Source organism: Eupeodes corollae, chromosome 1 (assembly GCF_945859685.1).
Source record: "Eupeodes corollae chromosome 1, idEupCoro1.1, whole genome shotgun sequence".
Lineage (NCBI taxonomy): Eukaryota > Metazoa > Arthropoda > Insecta > Diptera > Syrphidae > Eupeodes > Eupeodes corollae.
Genome location: NC_079147.1, coordinates 278,676,554 through 278,698,107, shown reverse-complemented (window position 1 = coordinate 278,698,107; position 21,554 = coordinate 278,676,554). Strand labels below are relative to the sequence as shown.

General features: G+C 33.0%; 1 pseudogene; it reads right to left on the bottom strand.

Annotated features, from left to right (window-relative positions):
• Positions 1–2,495: 2,495 nt before the first annotated feature.
• LOC129950757 (60S ribosomal protein L3-like) lies at positions 2,496–20,421 on the bottom strand (annotated as a pseudogene).
• Between the last annotated feature and the right edge of the window lie 1,133 nt (positions 20,422–21,554).

Genomic DNA, 21,554 nt, shown 5'->3' with positions numbered 1-21,554 from the left:
GTATAAAATGAATTTCGACTAAAATATCTTTTCAAAAACTTGAGATTATGGCTTCCAACTTATTTTATCTTACAAGAAATATTGTTTTCAACAATCAGTAAGATTTTAAGAAAAATTGAATTGACAGTTTTCCTGCAAAAAATAAAAACTTTAAACAAAAGTTGGTAAAAATTGATTTCCGACTTTAATATCCTTTTTTTTTTGACTTTTAAAATGTTTTTGTCAACATTCACTAAAATTTTAAGAAAAATTCAATTGACAGCTTTTTTTAAAAAAAAATTAAGACCAAACAGAAAACAATACTAAAAAAAGGAAAAATTTACTTTTGACTCAAATAACTTTTCAAAAATTAAAAATATTGTCTTCAAACTTTTTTTAGTTCACAGAAAATATTGTTTTCAATATGCAGTAGTTGGTTCTTTTATAAAAATCTAACAGTCCGTTTTTTTTATAAAATAATAAAATATACAAAAAAAGTTCGCAGGTTTTAAAGGAAGGCAAATCGACAGACGCGATGGAAAGTTATCAGTGTGGGTCGGATCACAGCTTCTTTTTCAAAATATAATGCTGCCACACAGGATCACTGACCTAAATGGATATTTCAGCAGGACAACGACACAAAGCACACGTCCAATATGGTTAAGATGTGGTTTCAAGAAAACCGGATTGATGTGTTACAATGGCCAGCACAGTCCCCAGATTTTAACCCCATAGAAAATCTATGGGAAATTGTAGATCGATGGATTGCAAGGATTAATTGCAAAAATACGTAAGAAAGGATACCCCTCTAAATTTCGCCAATTACAGAAGCAACAGCCTCTTGAACATTGCATATAAGATCCTTTTTGCCGTATTATTTCAACGTCTGTAGGCGTTCGTCAACAACCTTATTGGTCCTTATCAATCAGTGTGGTTCAGACAAGGAAACTCCACCATTGACCAAATATTCACATTACGGCAGATCTTAAAAAAAGCCAGGAACTTCAAATCGATACCCACCACAAATGACTAGTTTTGGCATTCCTGTTAAATTTATCCTTTGGTACAGAATTAAAGTCCAACAACTTAGACGGATGGCTCATGAAGACATGTAGAACGAATGAACATCAACGCTATTACAGGGAAAGATTTGTCACAATTTGGGATGACCAGACCACAGAGAATTGGGAAAGTGAGCAATGATTTAGTTCGAGAACTAAATTATGACTCTGTCACTCTAGATAACAGAGGATGTTCCACTTTTAAATTCAGAACAAAAAATAGTTTTTGATACAGTTATACACAAGGTAGTTTGCTATATTGACAATATGCCACTAAATAAATAAAAATCGGAGAAGATTGTATGCCAATAGACTGTAACGGCTCGATTACGTTGACTCATGAATTCTGTCAAATGGTCTGTAGCACAGATGAATTAAAAAGTAATGTCTATCCAAATAGGGAGTGGTTGTGTTTTCCAGTCTTTTTAACGAGAAACCTTAACGCACAAAACTGTGTAATGGTACACGGCTACAGATCATTCACCTAGGACGAAGTATAAAAGCTATAATCAGGCCTGGAATAGCCAAAGGAAAAAATGTTTTCATTCGCATCATTCCGATTATTCTAAACGATTTGCCGTTTCAGTTTAAATGAGTGCAATTTCCTCTGAAAGCAGCATTGGAATAGCAATAAGTAAAGCTCAGGACAAACGCTGAAAGTTATAGAATTTATAAATTTGGTCGAGTCTCAAACCGACAAAATCTTTACGTTTTGGCCTAGGAAGAAAAAACAAAAAACGTCGTATAATGTATTGCAACGTATGGCCTCATCCCATCCCGGCACAATTGAAACATACGCACAAAAAAGTACAGCTTAGGTTTTTTCATGCTACTATCCAAAAAAACTATCTAATGGGGACGAAGTCGCGGGTAAAAGCTAGTAAAAAATAGACTATTGATCAGCTCTTGAACTGTGCAAACTGTTAAGTAGTTTTTTTTTCTTGTCAATGGTTATAAACTTAAGTTAACAACTTCAAAGGTAACATTGTTCAAAAACTAGCAGTTCCCTTAATTTAACTTTTAGCAATTCTTAAGCTTCTGCTAAAAGACATTTTAAATATTTAACAGCATAATTAAACGAATGCAAAGTTAGCACTCCAACTGAAGAATGCTCGACTTCCAACTCTGTTGTCTGTCCAATTCAAACAAAAATAAACTGCATATTTTGGCCAAAACTTAGGATACCAGCACCACCGCGAAAGATAAATAAGAAAAAGAAAAGTTCTTTCTCTTATGCACTTTAAAAATAAATGTTTTATTTTTTGCTTTCAGCTCCTCATCAAAGCGTCCTTCAGTCCAGCAGTAGGTACTTACCTACCAAAATATCAACAAAAAAAAAGAAGGAAAATATTCAAATTCCAATAAATGTACCTGACACCTAAAGAGTGAGAATTCCTTTTAAACTCGAAAACTTTTTTAACGTAATTTAAAATCCGTCAAAACTCGTTCCAACACTTAGGAACGCAAGCTGGAAAAAAAACACACAAAAATATAGAAAAAACTTTTGACGACTAGCCGTGTTCCGCCTCCGCGTATATCTACGCTAAAATATTCTCACATTTTTACAGCTGCTTCTGTTGCTGCTGCTATAGCTTCTATACTTCTGCATTGCAGTTTTCCATCAGCTCCTTAAAGACAAATCTCAATGCATTTTAACTCTCTCCTGTATAGTATCCAGAACGAAACGACATCCTTTTTAGTTTGGAGCGAGCTTCTTTCTCTAGCTACAGCTCGCGTCCTTTTTCTCATTCTCGTCCTAGTCCTTTCGATTCAAGTTCTTCAGTGTTAAGTTCAGTTCAGTTAAGCTAATATTTTTGTTTTTCCTTTCCTTCGTCATCGTCATCCTCGTCGTCCTCGTAAGTTTGATCGTGTTTGTGCGTTTTTTGTTGTTCTCATTTTCATTATTACTTTAGTACTTTCGTAGAGCTAGAGGAGTAGTTGATTAAGGACAGAAGATGGAACTGCAAGCGACTAGCACAAGTTGAGCACATACCTAGCTATCAACAATTTATAAAAGCAGCGTGACGAATCCTTCGTTAGGTAGGTACTAGGTAGATATACCTACGTTAATATCAACTTGAAGAAAGTTTTAAAATTCAATTCTCCTAAAATGGATGAAGAAAAACAAAATTTTAACTGAACTGTGCAAACTTGGCGAGAAAATAGTTCTTCAAAGTCTCTTTAGCCAGCCATAGCCATGGCCATCATCCAGCCAGATTACAGATTTCACAGAGGGCCTGAGGACCATGATGATGTTCTTAACTGTCCCCAAAGAAATTTTAAGCGTGGATAATTGCATAAGCAAAAAAGTGTCAAGAACACAAATTGATAAGATGTCAATGGTAATTCTCGGTTCAAATGGGATTATCAAGTGATTACTTTCAGTTTTTTTTTAATGTCGCCTTCCAAAATCCGAATCCCGAAATATAATGCAACTGATTGGAACCCGAAAATATTGGGAATGACTTGTCTGTCTATATGACAATTGCTTTGGGAAAACTTTTCCTTACTTTTCACCATCAAAAGCTTATTTTATTTGTGTTTGTAATTAAAATATTAAAAAAAGAAATAATTTGATTGCATTGATATTGATGATTAATACCTTTAGCTTTCACGTCATTTTCAAACCCCTTTTTTTCCCTGAACTTGCACTTAACCAAAACGAAAAACGAACTATTTCCCGGACAAACTATATACAGGAACAGGAGCAGCTGCATCCCAAGTCCCAATTCCAATCCCAGTACCAATTTCATTTCCAATCTGTACTCGTTAAGGATTTACAATTTTTCTCTGCTATTCGCATGAGCTGGAGTAATTTTCGCGTATGCCATTATCTTTGATGTCAGTGTCTGACTCTCGGGTAAAGGGATTGCAAATCGCTGATGCAAAGCCACCATTAGAACCAATCAACTACGTCGAATGGAATTCTTCGTTCCATTAACTCATTTGTCTACGATAACTAAAAGTGCAGAGAATTTATGTACAAGGGAAGCAGAATTCTGCGTCTCACACCACCTACATAAGCGCATATGTAGGAGTAAAGCATTTGAAACAGCCTGGTTCATTCGATTGGGGTTGGATTTTAAGTGACTTAATAAAGAGTTTTAAAACGATATGGCTTTAGAGACATCTTTTTTAAAACTGTTCTTCCATAATATTTCAGCAAACAAAATATTGTAAAATTAAGTTTCATAAACTAAAGTTAACTAATTTAATAATAAAACTCGCACAATACTTTTGAAAACAAACATTAAAGCCATTTTCTGTTCACTAACTTCCTAAAGAGCCAAGTTTGATTTTAAGAAAACTCTTAGCTTCCAATAACTTGGGGCTTTATTTTTATCAAAAACAGTGGAAATTCCACAAAAATTTGATTTTTTATTACATTTCTTAACCTTTAAAAACTAAAATGGCAGGCTGGGTCACAAGTCGTCGCCAGAACCCTTCGATGTCAAAAAAGGTTTTAGACAAGGTAATGCGCTGTCATGTGATTTTTTTAACATCGTGCTTGAAAGAGTAGTGCAGAGCTCACACGTAAACACTAGATGCACTATCTTTCAAAAGTCTGTCCAATTACTGGCATATGCTGATGACATTGACATAATCGGAGGAACTCAGCGTGATGTCAATGGGGCTTTTGTGAGTATTGAGGCAGAGGCAGCAATGGGTTTAACAGTTAATGAGGGCAAAACAAAGTACATGCTGTCGTCAAGAAAGGACATACAATACCGACGTCTTGGTCAAAACGTCACCATCGACAGACGTATTTTTGAGGTAGTCAAGGACTTCGTCCGCTGTAACGCAGAAAACAACACCAGCGCCGAGCTCAAACGCATTATAACTCTTGCTAACCGCTGTTTCTTTGGACTAAGAAAACAATTAAGTGGAAAAGTCCTCTCTCGAGGGACCAAAGCGTTGCTATAAAAGACCCTTATTATCCCCGTCCTGTTATACGCTGCAGAAGCGCGAACTTGGAGACATCTAGCTAGGGACCGAGCTAGATGGAGAAGTTTGTTGCGTAAGGCCCTAGTTTGCACAGGACTGTAGCGCATAGAAAAGAAATACATCAGATCTTCTGGATCTTGCCGGACAGTTTAAAATCAACATTTTATTGTAAATTCGTTAAGCAAGTTCCTATAAAGCGAAGGCGAGTACATGATTCGACAAAAAAAAGAGGCTGGGGTGCTACCCACACTGATAACTTCCCACCCCGTCTGTCGATTTGTCTTGCTTAAAAGTTTGTCTATATGTACTCGTATCAATTTTTACCAAATTTGCGTACTATTTTTTTGTAGATTTTATTTTTTATGAAAAAACGGACTTCTGGATTAAAAAAAACTACTTAATATCGAAAAGAATATTTTTTATGAAATAGTATTGTTTTTTTTTTAGAGTTTTATTTTTTGTAAAAGAACTGTCAATTGGACTTTTTTCAAAATTTTATCGAATGTTGAAAACAATATTTCTTATAAGATAAAATAAGTTTGAAAAGATATTTGAGTCGAAAATCATTTTTTACCAACTTTTGTTTTTTGGGTTTTTAATTTTTAGTACAAAAACTGTCAATTCGATTTTTTTTAAATTTTACTGAATGTTGACAACAATATTTCTTGAAAGATAGAAGTATATTACAGCCAATATCTCAAAGTTTTGAAAAGAAATTTGAGTCGAAAATCAATTTTTAGCAACTTTTATTAATTTTTTTTTAAGTTTTTATTTTTTGTAAAAAAACTGTCAGTTCGATTTTTCTCAACATTTTTCAGACTGTTGAAAACAATATTTCTTGTAAGATAAATAAGTTTGAAGCCTAAAGTTAACTTTTTATTCGAAATTAAAATTGATTCTTTAATAGGCAAATTTATTTTCAAATACAAAATAAAAAGAATATAAAATAACAATCAAGTGATTCGAAGTGTTCATCAAACACGCCTCCATCAGTACAGAAATTTCACAAACTAAAAGTAAACGAAGAATGGGTTCAATTTTCATCAAAATAAGGAAAGGGTAAAGCAAAATGTTAGACGAAAAAAACTGCGGCAAAAAGTCGAGTTGCGTCAAAAATATACGAATTCCCATACTTCATAGTTAAGGTGACCATACGTTATAAAATTTCAATAACTTATTTTTTAAACCCAAAATATTATTATTATTATACTTTATTGAACAATAATATAATTACATAATTCAAAAAATATTTATCAGAGCATTAGTTATCACCTCAAAACTCAAAATAATAAATCGTTAAATTATTGTTTTAAGTTTGAAAATTTCACAAGTTAGTTTTCAAAAAAAAAAAAAAATACCAAAAAACTTTGACATTCATTTAAAAATATGAATTTTTGTGTAATGCTTCTTGTATGCATCCTTAACACTTTTTAAAAGGTCCCAACATTTGGAGAAAAGCAAATCGGTTTAGTTTGGTAAGAGAGGCTGAAGTGAAGTCTTATCGTAATACCTTGAAATTTTGAAGATCTATCAAACATTTTAAGACACTTGTTGTCACAGCGTTTAGAGGTGTGGTTTTCAATACTTTTTTCAGTGCTGTACTTGTACTCAAATTTGTCTACTATTTTATAGCAACTATTTCCCGAATGAATGTTCGGTTCGAAAGACAAGCCATACAGCTAATGAAACAATCAATTTTTCGGAAAATTCAACATCACGGTGGGGGGCTTACTTCTTAACCATACAATTAAATATAATGCATTTTATTTCTTCTTAAAAACCACGCTTCCAAAAATCACACTTTACAATTGATAAATGAAGAGTAAACGATCGAAAACATTGTGATAAAATACATTAAATTCCAAAATCCATACAAAAATGTAAGACAATTATATTTATGATGTGGACATTTTCTGGATTTGTTATGTTTGGATAGATATTTTTGTTAGTAAAAAATCACAATGTGTTTCCAAAAATGCCTCTATCTTCTAAAAATGGGTAATTTGCTTTAATAAATGCAAATACATTTCTGTTTCATAAAATGACAAGTTAATGAAGTTTGAAATCATATTTTTTCTAAAGTTGTTTTTAATTCAAAATGCGGGTTGGAAGACTTACACGGTGCTACTCGTATGTGATGTACAAGGACTTACATATAAATAAAATCCTCTACCTAATTGCAATTTTGAAACAAGTCAATTTTTATGATTATTTCTGATTTTAAAAATTTACGTCAAACACAAATACATACAAAATATACAAACAAGAAAAAAAATTTCCATTCTACTTGACATTTAATTTGTTTTAACTTCCAATAGTGTGTCGACATTTTGTGACGTTTCAAGGTCCTAAAATGAAAAAAGAGGTAAGGATGCGACACACACTTATAACTTCCCATCCAGTCTGTCGATTTGTTTTGCTTAAAACGTTAAAAAACGTTCAAAGCAATATTTGTATGAAATAAATAATTTAAAGTCAATATCTCTCTGTATTTACCTTCACCTAATCCTTTAGTAGAAAACCATTTCTTATCAGTTTTTTCTTGTTTTGTAAAAATAACTTAGAAACAATTTTGTTTTCTTTTTTATATTGTAGGCGCACTCAAGGGGATATGAAGGGAATACCCTTATACTGATTATACACAGTGCGAGTAATTAGGAAGGGAGGATAGAATTTGAAAGGAGATACCGATGAACATTGGTGGGAAATATTTAGTCTGGTAAAGCATTCAACATTCGTATAGTGCGACTAAATAAAGCATCTCTGTACTTAAAAGCACGACCGAAATTAAGCCCAAGGGTAAACTGATGGGCATTCCTAAAAGAACGAGTATTGCGGTGCTCGACGGTGCTCGAGAGATGCAAAAGTTTCAGTTAGACAACGGACACCTATCATTTTTAGAGCTCTCTTTTGAATTCTGTCCAAGAGACTCAAGTGGGTTATAGGAGCACCTGCTCAATTGGGAATTGGGAATTGTACTCAAGTTTTAGACGAATATAGGCTTTATAAATTATAACCAGATCAGAAGGGTTAAAAGACTTCTTGCATCGTCGGAGAAAATCTAAACACTTAGCAGCATTTTTGGCGAATTCAAATATGTGCTCACTCCACAACAAGTGGTTTGTAATGCACATACCTAGGACTAATAGCTGTTCAGTCTCCTCGATGCAAGTACCACTCATGGATAGTGGTATTGGGGGAGGGTTACGCTTTTGCGACAGTAGACAGCATTGAGTTTTCGAAGCATTCAATTCTACACGGTTTTTGATTCCCCATTGAACAATTCTGTCAAGATCAGAATTTATTGAGCAAGAACAAGGATGAGAACATAAAAACGAATATGAAAAGCTGAGGGTGCTGTCATCCGCGAAACAATTTAGTGGGTTGGAAGTTTCAGACAAAAGATCATTTATAAAAATGAGGAAGAGCGTCGGAGACAAAACGGAGCCCTGGGGAACACCAGCGAATTTTGTGAATATCAGATTTGAACCCGTCTAATACTACTTGAATTGAACGATCCGAAAGGTTATTTCTAACCCAACGAAGAAGGGATTCATCAATACCAAATGCTCGCATTATCGGTAAGAGAGCTTGATGCCAAACTGTATCAAATGCTTTTGAAATATCAAGTGCAATAATCTTACTTTCTCCAAAACGATGTAAAGATTTGTTCCACTGTTCGGTGAGATAAACCATGAGATCTCCAGTAGACCTATTGTAACGAAAGCCATACTGGCAGTCATTAAGAAGCTTTCGTTCTTCAAGATATTTCTTAAGTTGAAAATTGAAAAGCGTTTCCATGACCTCGGACAGAAGGGATGTTAATGCAATTGGATGATAGTAGGATGGTGAGGAGGATTCGCCTTTTTTAGGGACAGGCTGGACAAATGCAGTTGTTCATCCACTCAGAAAGAGACCTGTAGAATAGGACAGATGGGAAAGCATTGGTTTTGCCAGCGTTGAAGAACACCTCTTCAGAACAATAGCGGGGATACTATCCGGGCCAGTGGATTTGTGTATGTCAAGATTTTTAAGTACTCTAGTAACTGAACGAGTGCGAAAGAAGATTCGTCCCATAGAATCGTTAGCCCTTTCAAGTACAGGCGGAGTCATGTCACTCACTGGCAGCATCGAATTAATAGCAAACTTTGCTGCAAGCTAATTAGCTTTATCAATCGAGCTTACATAGGGAGTGTCATTGGAAACAAGAGTCGGAACCGACGAAGACGTAGTGTTACTCACATTTTGTACAGTGACCAGAAATTTTTACTTACATTGGGACACTGTAGTATATTTTGCCGTAATTTCTGGTTACAGGTCTTTCTAGATTGTTTGAACTTATTCAGGTTTTACTCAGTTGGGTTGGCTTTGTAATTCCGGAAACTTAAATTTTTGATCCTAATAACATCTATACAACTCGGATCAAACCATGAGTTTTCTTTGGGTTTGATAGATTTTACCCAATTCGGGATAAAATTTCTCATTCCGCAAAGAATTAAGTTTGTAATCATATCTGCACTTGAATCCACGTCGCTATCGAGAAAGCATAGTGACCAGCTAAAGTTCCTGAAAATCCGAGACCGTCCCAGTTGACTTTCTCATATTGCCAAACGGTTCTCGTAGGCGTTTTAACATTAACTGGCGTTTTTTGGCATGAGAAATTTGCAGATATGACACCATGGTCTGATATGCCTAAAAGCGATAATACACTGACAGTATATTTATTAGGATCAGAAGTAAGAAACAAGTCTAGAGTGTTGGCAGATTGACCTGCAACGTCAGGAATCCGAGTTGGCTCGTCAACTAACTGAGTCAAGTGGTTTAACTCAGCAAAAATCTCGACATACCTTCCTTCGGATGTTGTCTGACCCGAATAACGCAGCCACGCGCGGAAAATGGGATACAATTCTCTGGATAGAATCGGACAGCGCATCGAATTTGTTACCGAGTATTTAGTCGAAAACCAATGTTTACGAATTTTAATAGCATTTTTCTTAGTTTACAATTTTGTATATTCAGAATAAAATCATTTTGAAGTCAATACCTTTATTTATTCACGAGATATCAAGTCGCACATCAATTTTTACCAATTTCGCGTATTATTTTTTGTAGATTTAAACTTTTTTTTAAATACAATTGTTGAATTTTTATAAAAAAAAATACTTAATGTCAAAAACAATATTTTCCATCAGATGAAATTAGTGTGAAGCCAATATTTTTTTAATTTTTGAAAAGATATTTGAGTCGAAAATCAATTTTACCAAGTTTAGGTTTTTATTTTATGTAAAAAAAACTATAAGCACGATTTTCTCAAATTCTTGAGTCGATGTCAATAACGTTATTTTTCGTTGCATAAAATTATTTTGGAGATAAAATCATTTTTTGTTGGTTAGTTAAAATAATTTTTTTTTTAGTTATTTAAGACTTAGACTGTGCTATGTCATATATGGACCTTTGGTGTTTTGTGAATAATGCTATTGAAATGTGTATAGTGTTTTTGTCTACCAAATTGCAGCGTAGTGGAATTTTTTTTTAAACGAGTACATTTTTGTGGTAATTTCTGATTTCGTTTGTCGGCCATTTTCTCTCACAGTATAAGAAAATTAAAGATAAATGTTAATTTTATTACAATTTCCTCACATGTTAAATTCTTAAAAAACATAATTTAATTTTTGCTGGAGCAATAAATCTGATGGACGCGTTCAGTGATGGATACATTCAGAAAAATTTCAACTATGTTAAAGCATAAATAAGGGATTTTGTCAATATTATCTGTCGTTACTGAAAAAATTAAAACGATGCTTTTATATTTAAAATTAGTAATTTAATCTACATATGTATGTATATGTTCCAAATATCCAAACATATTCCCACGAAGAGGGCAATTGTCATTAATAATTCATCATGATGTTTAAAACATTAAAACTTACGTATATTCTGTTCATCGATTCGAATCCGTTTGATAAATATTTTATTAAAAAAAATATGGTCACCAAAATATAGTTTGGAGGGATTGGTATATATTTTTGATGCAAGTTCCTAGCCATGCAACAAACCAAAAATACCGAATGACTGACTAACACGACGACGACGACGTGGTCTGGTACCAACTACATTATACTCGTACTTTTATATCTACGTATGAGCATGAGACGAGAATACCTTCTATAGTGAGTAGTGAGTATAGAGTACGTATAGAATTTCGATTTAAGAGTTGAACTCCATGAATAGACAATATTGCAATTGCAACCTACCACCCACTTTCCACCTCCACCCCCCGCTGTGCTACCGCTTTGCAATTTATTGTGATATCACATTTTATACTGCGCTAGTTTTGTCTTCCCTATAAACTATTCAGCTCACATATACCTACACAAAAGTCAAATACAAACATACACCTCCTCATTCAATGCGAGTAATATGTGTAAATTTCAATTTCATACTACATTACAATGATTTATTTTGTTGAATAATGGAATTTTGAAGTTCGTTTTTCTACAAAATGGATTGATATGGCGAAAATAATGACAAATTACAATATTATGGAGGTAGCTAGGTAAAGGTAAATGGTGACGTTTAATAATTTAATTTTGATTATAAGTTAGCTTACCTGTGAAGTTCGGAGGAAAATATGTATCAATGTTAAAAGTTTCACGAATTAAACATGTACATAATAATATAGAAGCTCTAAATAATATAATACGGCAGTGTATTTCTGTCTTCATTTAACGTGAAGTATATTAATGAAAAAAATCGTTGATTTTAATGTATGGATTTGTAATTCATAGTAATGGAGGTTTTCCGATATAATTTTTTCAATAAAGCTAAAAATATTTAAAATATTCCACAAATTGTGTTATTTATTTAAAGTTAATACATAGCCTTTCTCTAAGCTCTGTTTACACATTTTTGAAGGGGTTGGGCGTAAGACCCAGGAAATTGAAATACATACCAAATGAAAGCTAAAAAAAGACTGAAATGCGACCCACACTGTCCACTTCCCATCCCGTCTTTCGATGTGCTTAAAAGGTTTGCAGTTTTTCGTGTTTTGTTAGAAAAGTTATCATTTAAATTAATCTAAAAATAATTGATTGTGTTGGATTTTAACATCTATTTTTGTTAACGAGATTTTTAGTCGAGATTTTTACTAATTTTTGTAGCATTTCTTCAAGTTTTTATTTCTTACGTAAACAAATACAAACGAATGAAAGAGAGATATTGAGACTCTAACATTAATTTTTACCGAATTTGCATACTATTTTTTGTAGATTTAATTTTTTTATGAAAAAACCGACTGTTAATGTTGAAAACAATATGTTTTACAAAATAAAATTAATTTGAAGCCTAATTCTTAAATTTTTGAAAATCAATTTTTATCAACTTTTGTTAATTTTTTGTAAAAACCTGTCAATTAGATTTTTCTTAAAATTTTATTGAATGTTGACAATAATATTTTTTAAAAGATAAAAAAAGTTTAAAGCCAATATCTCAAAGTTTTGAAAAGATATTTAAGTTGACAATCAATTTTTACGAATTTTGAATAATGTTGGGTTTAGGTTTTTATTTTCTTATAAAAAAACTGTCAATTTGTTTTTTTTTTTACAAAATTTTACCAAATGTCAAAAACGTAATTCTTCGTTGTACACAATTGTTTTGGAGATATAATCATTTTTTATTCGTAAAATTTTCGAGGTGACAGATTTTTGTTCAGTTTTTTTTTATTTATAAAATCCCGTCAATTAACTTGTTTGGTATCACGTTACAATACATAATATAAAATTTGATTCAATTCTCTAACGTCGTTGGTTCGTGAGTTATTTATGGTTAACCAAAATGTTCAACTTTTTCTAAAACTGCTATGGTAAAAAAAACCACCACGCAATTTTTTTGAGAGTTCTACAGTTTTAAGCTGAATCCAAACGGATAGTTTTAGAAAGCACTTTTTATGAAAAGAATTATTTTAGGAAGATTTGTCCATTCCTCGCAAGAGGTACTACCAGCGAAAAAATCTTTAGATGGCACAGGCACGGATCGAAACTAAGACCACTTGCATAACAGTCTACCGCACCACGGTTACTATACCAAATAAAAGCTAATACAATTTGTTTATTGAAGACATACCTTTCATTTCTAATATGAATTGTACAGGAACAATAGATAAACAATGGTGGATCGAGAGGGAGCGGGTGCCGTAGGGACATGTCTCCCCCATGTGAGATTATTTTTTTAAATTTCGTAGGAATTCCTCTGAATTCAAAACTATCGTATCGCCTTAATGGATATGGTCCCCTTAATATTTTTAATTATTTTTGTTTAATATATGAACATAAAATTTCTACCTTACTGTTTAAACTTAGTTACTTTTGACTGAGGACTGGGACAATAACAAAACTATGAAGCGCTCAGCACAAATTCATCAACTTTAAGGGGGTTCAAATGAGCCATAAAATAAAAACAAAATCTTTGTTCTTTAATGATCGTAAGAAGTAACTTTTAATAGGAGATCGCCAATTTAATATTAAGTTAATGTTAAATTAATAAAACTCGTTTTCAATTCCATGATATTTTTGTTGGCGCACATAAAAAGTGTAAAGCTTTCTTAAAGTGTTTTTTATTTTCAATTTGTTTTGGATGCTTTAAAACTAAAATTTAAAGACAAATCTGTGGAGATTTGAAGTGAATAGAGGCTATGCAACTTGTAATTTGAGAGTGAGACACTCAATTTTTCCCAACTTATTTGCTCACGTTAATTTGTTTTTATTTAATTAAATTTAATTTTGGAGATATTATGTACTCAAATGCATATTTTTTCTCAAATTAAGAACCAAACATTTTGTTCTTTACAATTTTTAAGTTTTGTGGACTCCTTAAAGATCAAAATATTTTCAAAAGATAGTTTATTACAATTTGTCTTTTAGAGTCCGCTCCAATCTACTAGTACGCAGACTGATAACGATAGTTATAATACACTCCCGAAAATTGAGTCCGAAAAATTTTTCACATAGGTACTGTTTTATTTTCTTACGAAAAAATATCACATTTTTCCTGCAAAGTTTCTAATTTTCTGGGCTCTTTGATCTATTTTTTTTGAAGCGTTTTTCGCATTTATAGAAATTCCAACAAGAACAGAATATTAATATTTTTAAAAAAAGGGACCTTTCTAAACAAGTTCTAACATTTCTGCATGAAATGCACCAAAAACCCTCTTAATTATTGTATCTTATTTAAGCATATTTAAAAAAAAACTGGTGGAATCTTGGAATGCTTTCATATGAGTTGTCCAATTTAAATACATAGACCACATTTTGCTAATCTAAATCTTATAACTAAAATAAGAAATATGTAAACGTAAGGTTTAGATACACAATTATGTAATTTAAATTTTGTCAGCCTCTTTAACAAAAGATTAAAAATTTTAAGCGACGCTCAAAGACTTGTCATATTCGTATTATTTTTCTATATCCTAAAATTATAGAAAAAGTCCTAAAACTACCCTAAAGCTTTGTTGTGTTCCTCTCAAAGTGTCAAAACAAAAAGCCAATAAAAAAAAATTTAAGAATTGCAGAATTGTACCACTTTTGTAAAAACAAAATACGATTTCAGCAACAACAGAAAGTATATGATGTACAAAATCAAAATAAAACTTTTAAATAAAAATGTACTCTAACTTTTAAATGAATTCAATGATTATAAACATTTAACGAAAAGTATTTTGTATATTTCATTTGTTACAATTAGTTGGTACACTTTTTTCAAAGATCAAAAATACACGGCTTGTGTATGAGGACAAAAAAACAATCCACTGAGTATCTAAGGTTTTCAAATTTATAATACGTTTTTGATTATCATATTAGTAAACTTGTTGCACCTGGTTCTTACTCAAAATAAGTTGAGATATTAATAACTGTATTCGACTTATTCCTTGTCTGACAAAAATGTAAAGAATCTTCTAAAGTCTCCATTTATTACAAAATTATTCCACGTTAAGTATTTTTACTTGAGACATATAGACGAAAAAAGTGGGTCCTCCAATTCCGTCCGCCTGTCTGACTGTTCTGGCCCCTACACAGCCCATCGCATTATGTCGATTGACTTGCAATTTATAAGTACAAAAATTAAATATCTTAAGCAAAAACTACCAAAGTTTTCTGAAAATTATTTCAATCGATAAAAATATTGTTCTTAGCATAATATATTTCTCTTAGAAAAATAGTGGTAGTTTTGTTATAAGAAATACATATTTTCAAAGTTTTCTATTAAAATATCTCAGGAATATAAAAACTAATAAAAACAATTTTTTTCGACTCGAGTATCTTGGAAAAAAAGACGGATATTTATTCCAAACTTTTTTTTTATCTTTCACAAAATGTTGTTATAAATATTTTGTAAAGCTGGTATAAATGTTAATAGGCGGCCATGGAATGAAAATTTTTTTATCAGAGTAAGTCACATCCCAGCCGCATTTTTAACTTTCCATAGAATATTATTGCAATCGGTCCGATTTGTCAAATTTTGACGTTTCAAGTTCTCTAAAATCAAAATAAAAGATTTTTAGAGAGATGTCTGTACATGTGTATGTACGGTCCAAACGTCCGTATGTCCGCACGTTCTTGAGCTTTTTTTTGTCGTTCATAGCTGAAGAACTATAAGAGATATCGACTTCAAATAAATTTTGTTGTACAGTAATAATAGGGAATAATAGTGTTCATTTTACTTATTAAAACTAACCTTTCTTATTAATTAACTGTTATATAGTTTTAAGTTTAAATGATGAATAAAAATACAATATAATACAAAATACGATACAATACAAAAATACAAAAAATGCGCAGAAAGATGAAGAAAGATAGAGAAGAAATGATTCTCAAAAAAAAGGTTTTTTTTTACCAAAGCAATTTTAAAATAAAGTGAACATTTATCTCACGAACCAATAATAATAGCAACTTGAATTAAATTTTATATTAGGTATACAATTTGACGTGATACCAAACTTATAAAATTTAAAAAAAATCAATTAAATGTTTTTTTATAAATCAAAAAACTTAAAAAAAAATAATATTTAACTCGAATATTTTACGAACAAAAAATGATGTTACCTCCAAAATATTTGGAATAACGAATAACGAAGAATTACTTTTTTGACGTCAGGTAAAATTGTGAGAAAAATGGAATTGACAGTTTTTTTACAAAAAAATAAAAACCTAAAAAAAACATTACTAAAAATTGATTTTCGACTCAAATATCTTTTCAAAAATTAAAAAAATTGGATAATTTTATTTTTTATAAACGGTGATTTTTTAAGAGCTTGAGAACTTTTTAAAAAAAAAAAACGCATACAATTTTGCAAAATCTCATCGATTCTTTATTTGAAACGTTAGATTGGTCCATGACATTTACTTTTTGAAGATAATTTCATTTAAATGTTGACCGCGGCTGCGTCTTAGGTGGTCCATTCAGAAAGTCCAATTTTGGGTAACTTTTTCGAGCATTTCGGCCGGAATAGCCCGAATTTCTTCGGAAATGTTGTCTTCCAAAGCTGGAATAGTTGCTGGCTTATTTGTGTAGACTTTAGACTTGACGTAGCCCTAAAGGCGTCAAATCGCATGATCTTGGTGGCCAACTTACCGGTCCATTCCTTGAGATGAATTGTTCTCCGAAGTTTTCCCTCAAAATGGCCATAGAATCGCGAGCTGTGTGGCATTTAGCGCCATCTTGTTGAAACCACATGTCAACCAAGTTCAGTTCTTCCATTTCTGGCAACAAAAAGTTTGTTAGCATTGAACGATAGCGATCGCCATTCACCGTAATGTTACGTCCAACAGCATCTTTGAAAAAATACGATCCAATGATTCCACCAGCGTACAAACCACACCAAACAGTGCATTTTTCGGGATGCATGGGCAGTTCTTGAACGGCTTCTGGTTGCTCTTCACTCCAAATACGGCAATTTTGCTTATTTACGTAGCCATTCAACCAGAAATGAGCCTCATCGCTGAACAAAATTTGTCGATAAAAAATCGGATTTTCTGCCAACTTTTCTAGGGCCCATTCACTGAAAATTCGACGTTGTGGCAGATCGTTCGGCTTCAGTTCTTGCACGAGCTGTGTTTTATACGGTTTTACACCAAGATCTTTGCGTAAAATCTTCCATGTGGTCCAATAACACAAACCCAATTGCTGCGAACGGCGACGAATCGACATTTCACGGTCTTCAGCAACACTCTCAGAAACAGACGCAATATTCTCTTCTGTACGCACTGTACGCATTCGTGTGGTTGGTTTAATGTCCAATAAAGTAAACTGAGTGCGAAACTTGATCACAATCGCATTAATTGTTTGCTCACTTGGTCGATTATGTAGACCATAAATCGGACGTAAAGCGCGAAACACATTTCGAACCGAACACTGATTTTGGTAATAAAATTCAATGATTTGCAAGCGCTGCTCGTTAGTAAGTCTATTCATGATGAAATGTCAAAGCATACTGAGCATCTTTCTCTTTGACACCATGTCTGAAATCCCGCGTGATCTGTCAAATACTAATGCATGAAAATCCTAACCTCAAAAAAATCACCCTTTATTTAGAGAACAAATTAATAAAGTAATAAGTTCCGTCAAGTTGGGAACATCGTAGATTTGAGAGAGAAGGTTATTTTTTGTTCAGCTGAGTTGTGAATACTATATAAGGAATTCAGGCTTTGAATGTGATACTTCCAGCCTTACGGAACTAAAGTAATTTTGTAGTATATAGGATTTTTACATAAAATATTTTAGTTTTGCATGATGATTTAAACAGATACATGATAAAGATATTTACAAATTGAAACTTCGAAATTTGGAGATCGATAAGCTTTGAAAACGAAACAAAAACAATAAATAATTTTCGTCTAGAGAAAAGTGAAACGATGGAATCGTAGCTTTTCTAGAATCGAGTCGTTGTTAATGAAATACGACCTAGACATTGTCAAAAGCCCTTTTGACTAGTAATTTTTAAGAAGGTCCTTCTAGGCACTTTCATCAGAAGTGGGAAACATCCTAAGCCAGTGTATAAACAATTAAGAATTTTGAATATTATGGTCCTATAAAGAAGAAGAAGAAGTTCGAGATGTTTCTGAAGAAATAATTGGAAGAAAAATCCAGGTATTTGTAAATTTGGAATCATTAGGGAAAAGGAAGTCTTTATTTAAGGTGAAAAAGATACGTAATTATTTTTATATATTTATATATCCAGTCAAATTCTGCCCAGTTCTTTGTGTAAAAAGAAATAAAATAGAATACGGGCGTTAATAAAGGTCGGGAGAGTGGTGTTAAGGAGGTTCAGGACGATCAGCAAAATGTAACCAATTAAAAAGCAGTAGGAGAAATTCGATTAGCCAAAGATAATGATTGACAAAAAAATAATGAGAAGTTGTCCTGTCTTTGACTCTGATCGTTTGCGTGTAGATATTAAAAAATGGTGTAAAGTTGTTGATTTAGGGCTTAAACGAGACAGTTTAGAAGATTTTGATATTATACAACAAATTCAATCTGCATTATTGGTTTAACAAATGTGTGTTCTGCTTTATCTTTCTGCATTGATCTTTCGTCGTTGATTCATACCTTTACAAGTGGTATAAATGTTGCCGCGGTTTTTGGAGGGTGGCGAATTTTGAAAGTTGTGAATCCATCTCATGCAACGATTTTAGCGTGGGAAAATTGCTCAAATTCATCAGTTACCATTTAAAATTCCTGAAGATATGATAGATCGATTTGTTATTAATTTTTGAGATAGTTACTCGCCTTTTGCTGTTGTATTGGTTCAAAAAATAATAGTAATTAGTGCAATTAATAAAATAACAAGTAAAGACCGTTATTTATTGCCAAGAATAGATGATTATTTAGACCAATTAGGTGGAAAAAATGTTAAATTGCATTAGTTTAAATGGATGATGTAGTTATTATATCAACAAGTGTTGAAGAAGGCATAAAGCGAATTGATCTTGTATTGAAAGCTTTGACTGAATGTGGATTTTCATTGAATATTGAAAAATGCTAATTTCTTCATTTAAATAAATAAAATAAATTAGGTGGCGCAACAATCCGTCGTGAACCAGTAGTCACCTACAACTCTCAACCATTCCTGTGTGCAAGTAATTGCAGGGATGGAGGGGATCTACAGTTTATATGCCGAATCCAAACGGCTAATTTGAGAAGGCACTTCTTCTTACTCTTGGATAAATTGTCAATTCCTCGCAAGAGGCAGTACCCGTGAAAAAACTTATGTGGCACAGGATCGAACCCAAGACTTCTCGCATGACAGTCCAACGCACTAACCATCGACCATGACCCATCTTGGACGCTGTATCGATGAACTTAAATCTTGATTTGTTCCAAAGCTTTGCGGCTGGTGTGAACCAAAAGTGATTTACGCAAGGTAATAATACGTTTCTTGGAACCAATAGAGCATCCTTTAAACATGACAAAGTCATTGTTAACTTCACCATAGTGGGGGAAACCACGCAATGCTCTTATCGGTCAAATCGTCCTCAGTCGATGCATTGTTCTTAATGACCTTGCCGTCCTTAGTGTGGATACCAGCTCCAATGCGGTAGATCTTCTTGTTGATCTCGGTACGGTGATGGTAACCCTTTTGACCGGCACGTGCTACAGTGCTTGGATGCCAAGCACCAATACAGGCGACCTAACGCAGACCCTTGTGCGTCTTGCGTAACAATTTCTTTGTGTGCCAATGCACGGCTGGTCACGCTCTTGAATCCATTACTCTTGGTAACACCAACGCAGTCAATAACCTCATCTTGTCCGAAGACCTTTGAGACGGGCACTGCTTGTTCCAAGTGCTCCTTGACCCACTTAACCTTGTCTTCAATTGAACCACCGTTCAACTGGATTTCCATGATGTGAGCCTTCTTTTAGCCTTGCTTGATCAGACGGATCTGTGAGTGGGCAATGACACGGATGACCTTGCAATAACGGATCATCTTTCTGAAGTCATTCTCAATGCTCTTCTTACCGACATCATCGGTCCATTTTTTGCTGGCCTTGGTGAAAGCCTTCTTCTTGCTCATATACCAGTTCTTGTAGAAACGACGACGGCATTCTTCAGACAAGTGCTGGGCCCCGACGTTAACGAGGGCATGTAGACCGAATGGCGTTTCAATGTAACTAACAGCTCCTACAACAATCATTGGTGGTGTTTCCAAAACAGTCACAGACTCAACAACTTCCTTCCTTGATCTTTGATCCAGGAAGGTCAGCCTCACGTACAATGTGAGTCAAACCGGCCTTGTATCCAACAAAGCAAGTTAGATGCTTTGGTTTGGAGGCATAATCCTAAGGAAAGGCCTTAACCTTTACACGGTGTCTAGCTGTACGCTTCTTGGGGTAGAAAGCCATGGAACCATGGCGGGCGTGGCGCCGAAAACTTACGATGAGACATAATTAAAAATTATTAAAACGCGTCCTATCGACTCAGCCGAAGATTATAGAAGATTATATGGCTATTGATATATAGAATCAGGTAAGAGAAAATGATACTGAAGTTATTTCAAAGTACACTATAGTCAGAGTGCTTTTATACTAAAAAGATAAGTTATGAGTTCCTCAAACATGTCGATTGTCTTTATTAGAAAATACCATGAAAGTGATTGCCATATATATTAAAAAAAAAAAACTATTTTGAAAATGAGAGAACATTTTTGGATGCCGTCGATGGCAAGGAATATCAGAACATTTAGCGAACCATGTGTAATGTATGTATTTGTGTGGTTCCTTTTGCTCCAAAATCTAAAGGAGTTGATCGTTATGTACTCATTATCATCGAATACAAACAATACAATGTATTAGAGATTTTATACCCTTGTTTGGAGTGTTCAATACCAAGGAGAATTTTAAGTGATAGGAATATTACCTTTGCACCGGATAAGATGATGTTGATCACTAGAATAAAGGGTAATTTTATTTAAATACCAAATTGAGAAATTGGTGACCTGTTTGAGTTATAATATGTTTCGTTTGAAAGTTTTTTTTTTTTAATTATGCAATAGGCAAGCTTAAGATTGCCTCTGAGCTATTGTTAGTATAAATTGTTTTAATTGGTTTATTTGTGAAAGAACAATTTTGAAGTTGTTGGTACAATAGACAAGCTTAAAGCTGTAGTTGTTCTCAGTGGTGAATATGTTCAAGCTTTCGTATTAAATCTTGATTCTGCTTTCTTAATTTTGTTAATAAAGATAAAATTTTGTTATTGCATAAAAGCAAAATTGGTTTAATTTAAGATTCTGGGAATGATTTAAAAGAAACTGGGAATGCGAATATTTGTGATGATAATGCCTGAGTTCAATTTTGTTTGTATTAATTCAAATTCTTAAAACATTTATAATTGGTCCTTTTTTGTTCCATTTTATTTTAATTGATAATTTTTGATGTTCAAAATTACATATTATCCTTAATGTTGATTCAATATAACTATTTTATACATTAAATCGAAGTCAAAATAAATTTCAAACTTATAAACTTGAAATGATTGGTTTTGCGTTTAAGAACCAAAACTTATAAAATGCATCGAGAGCG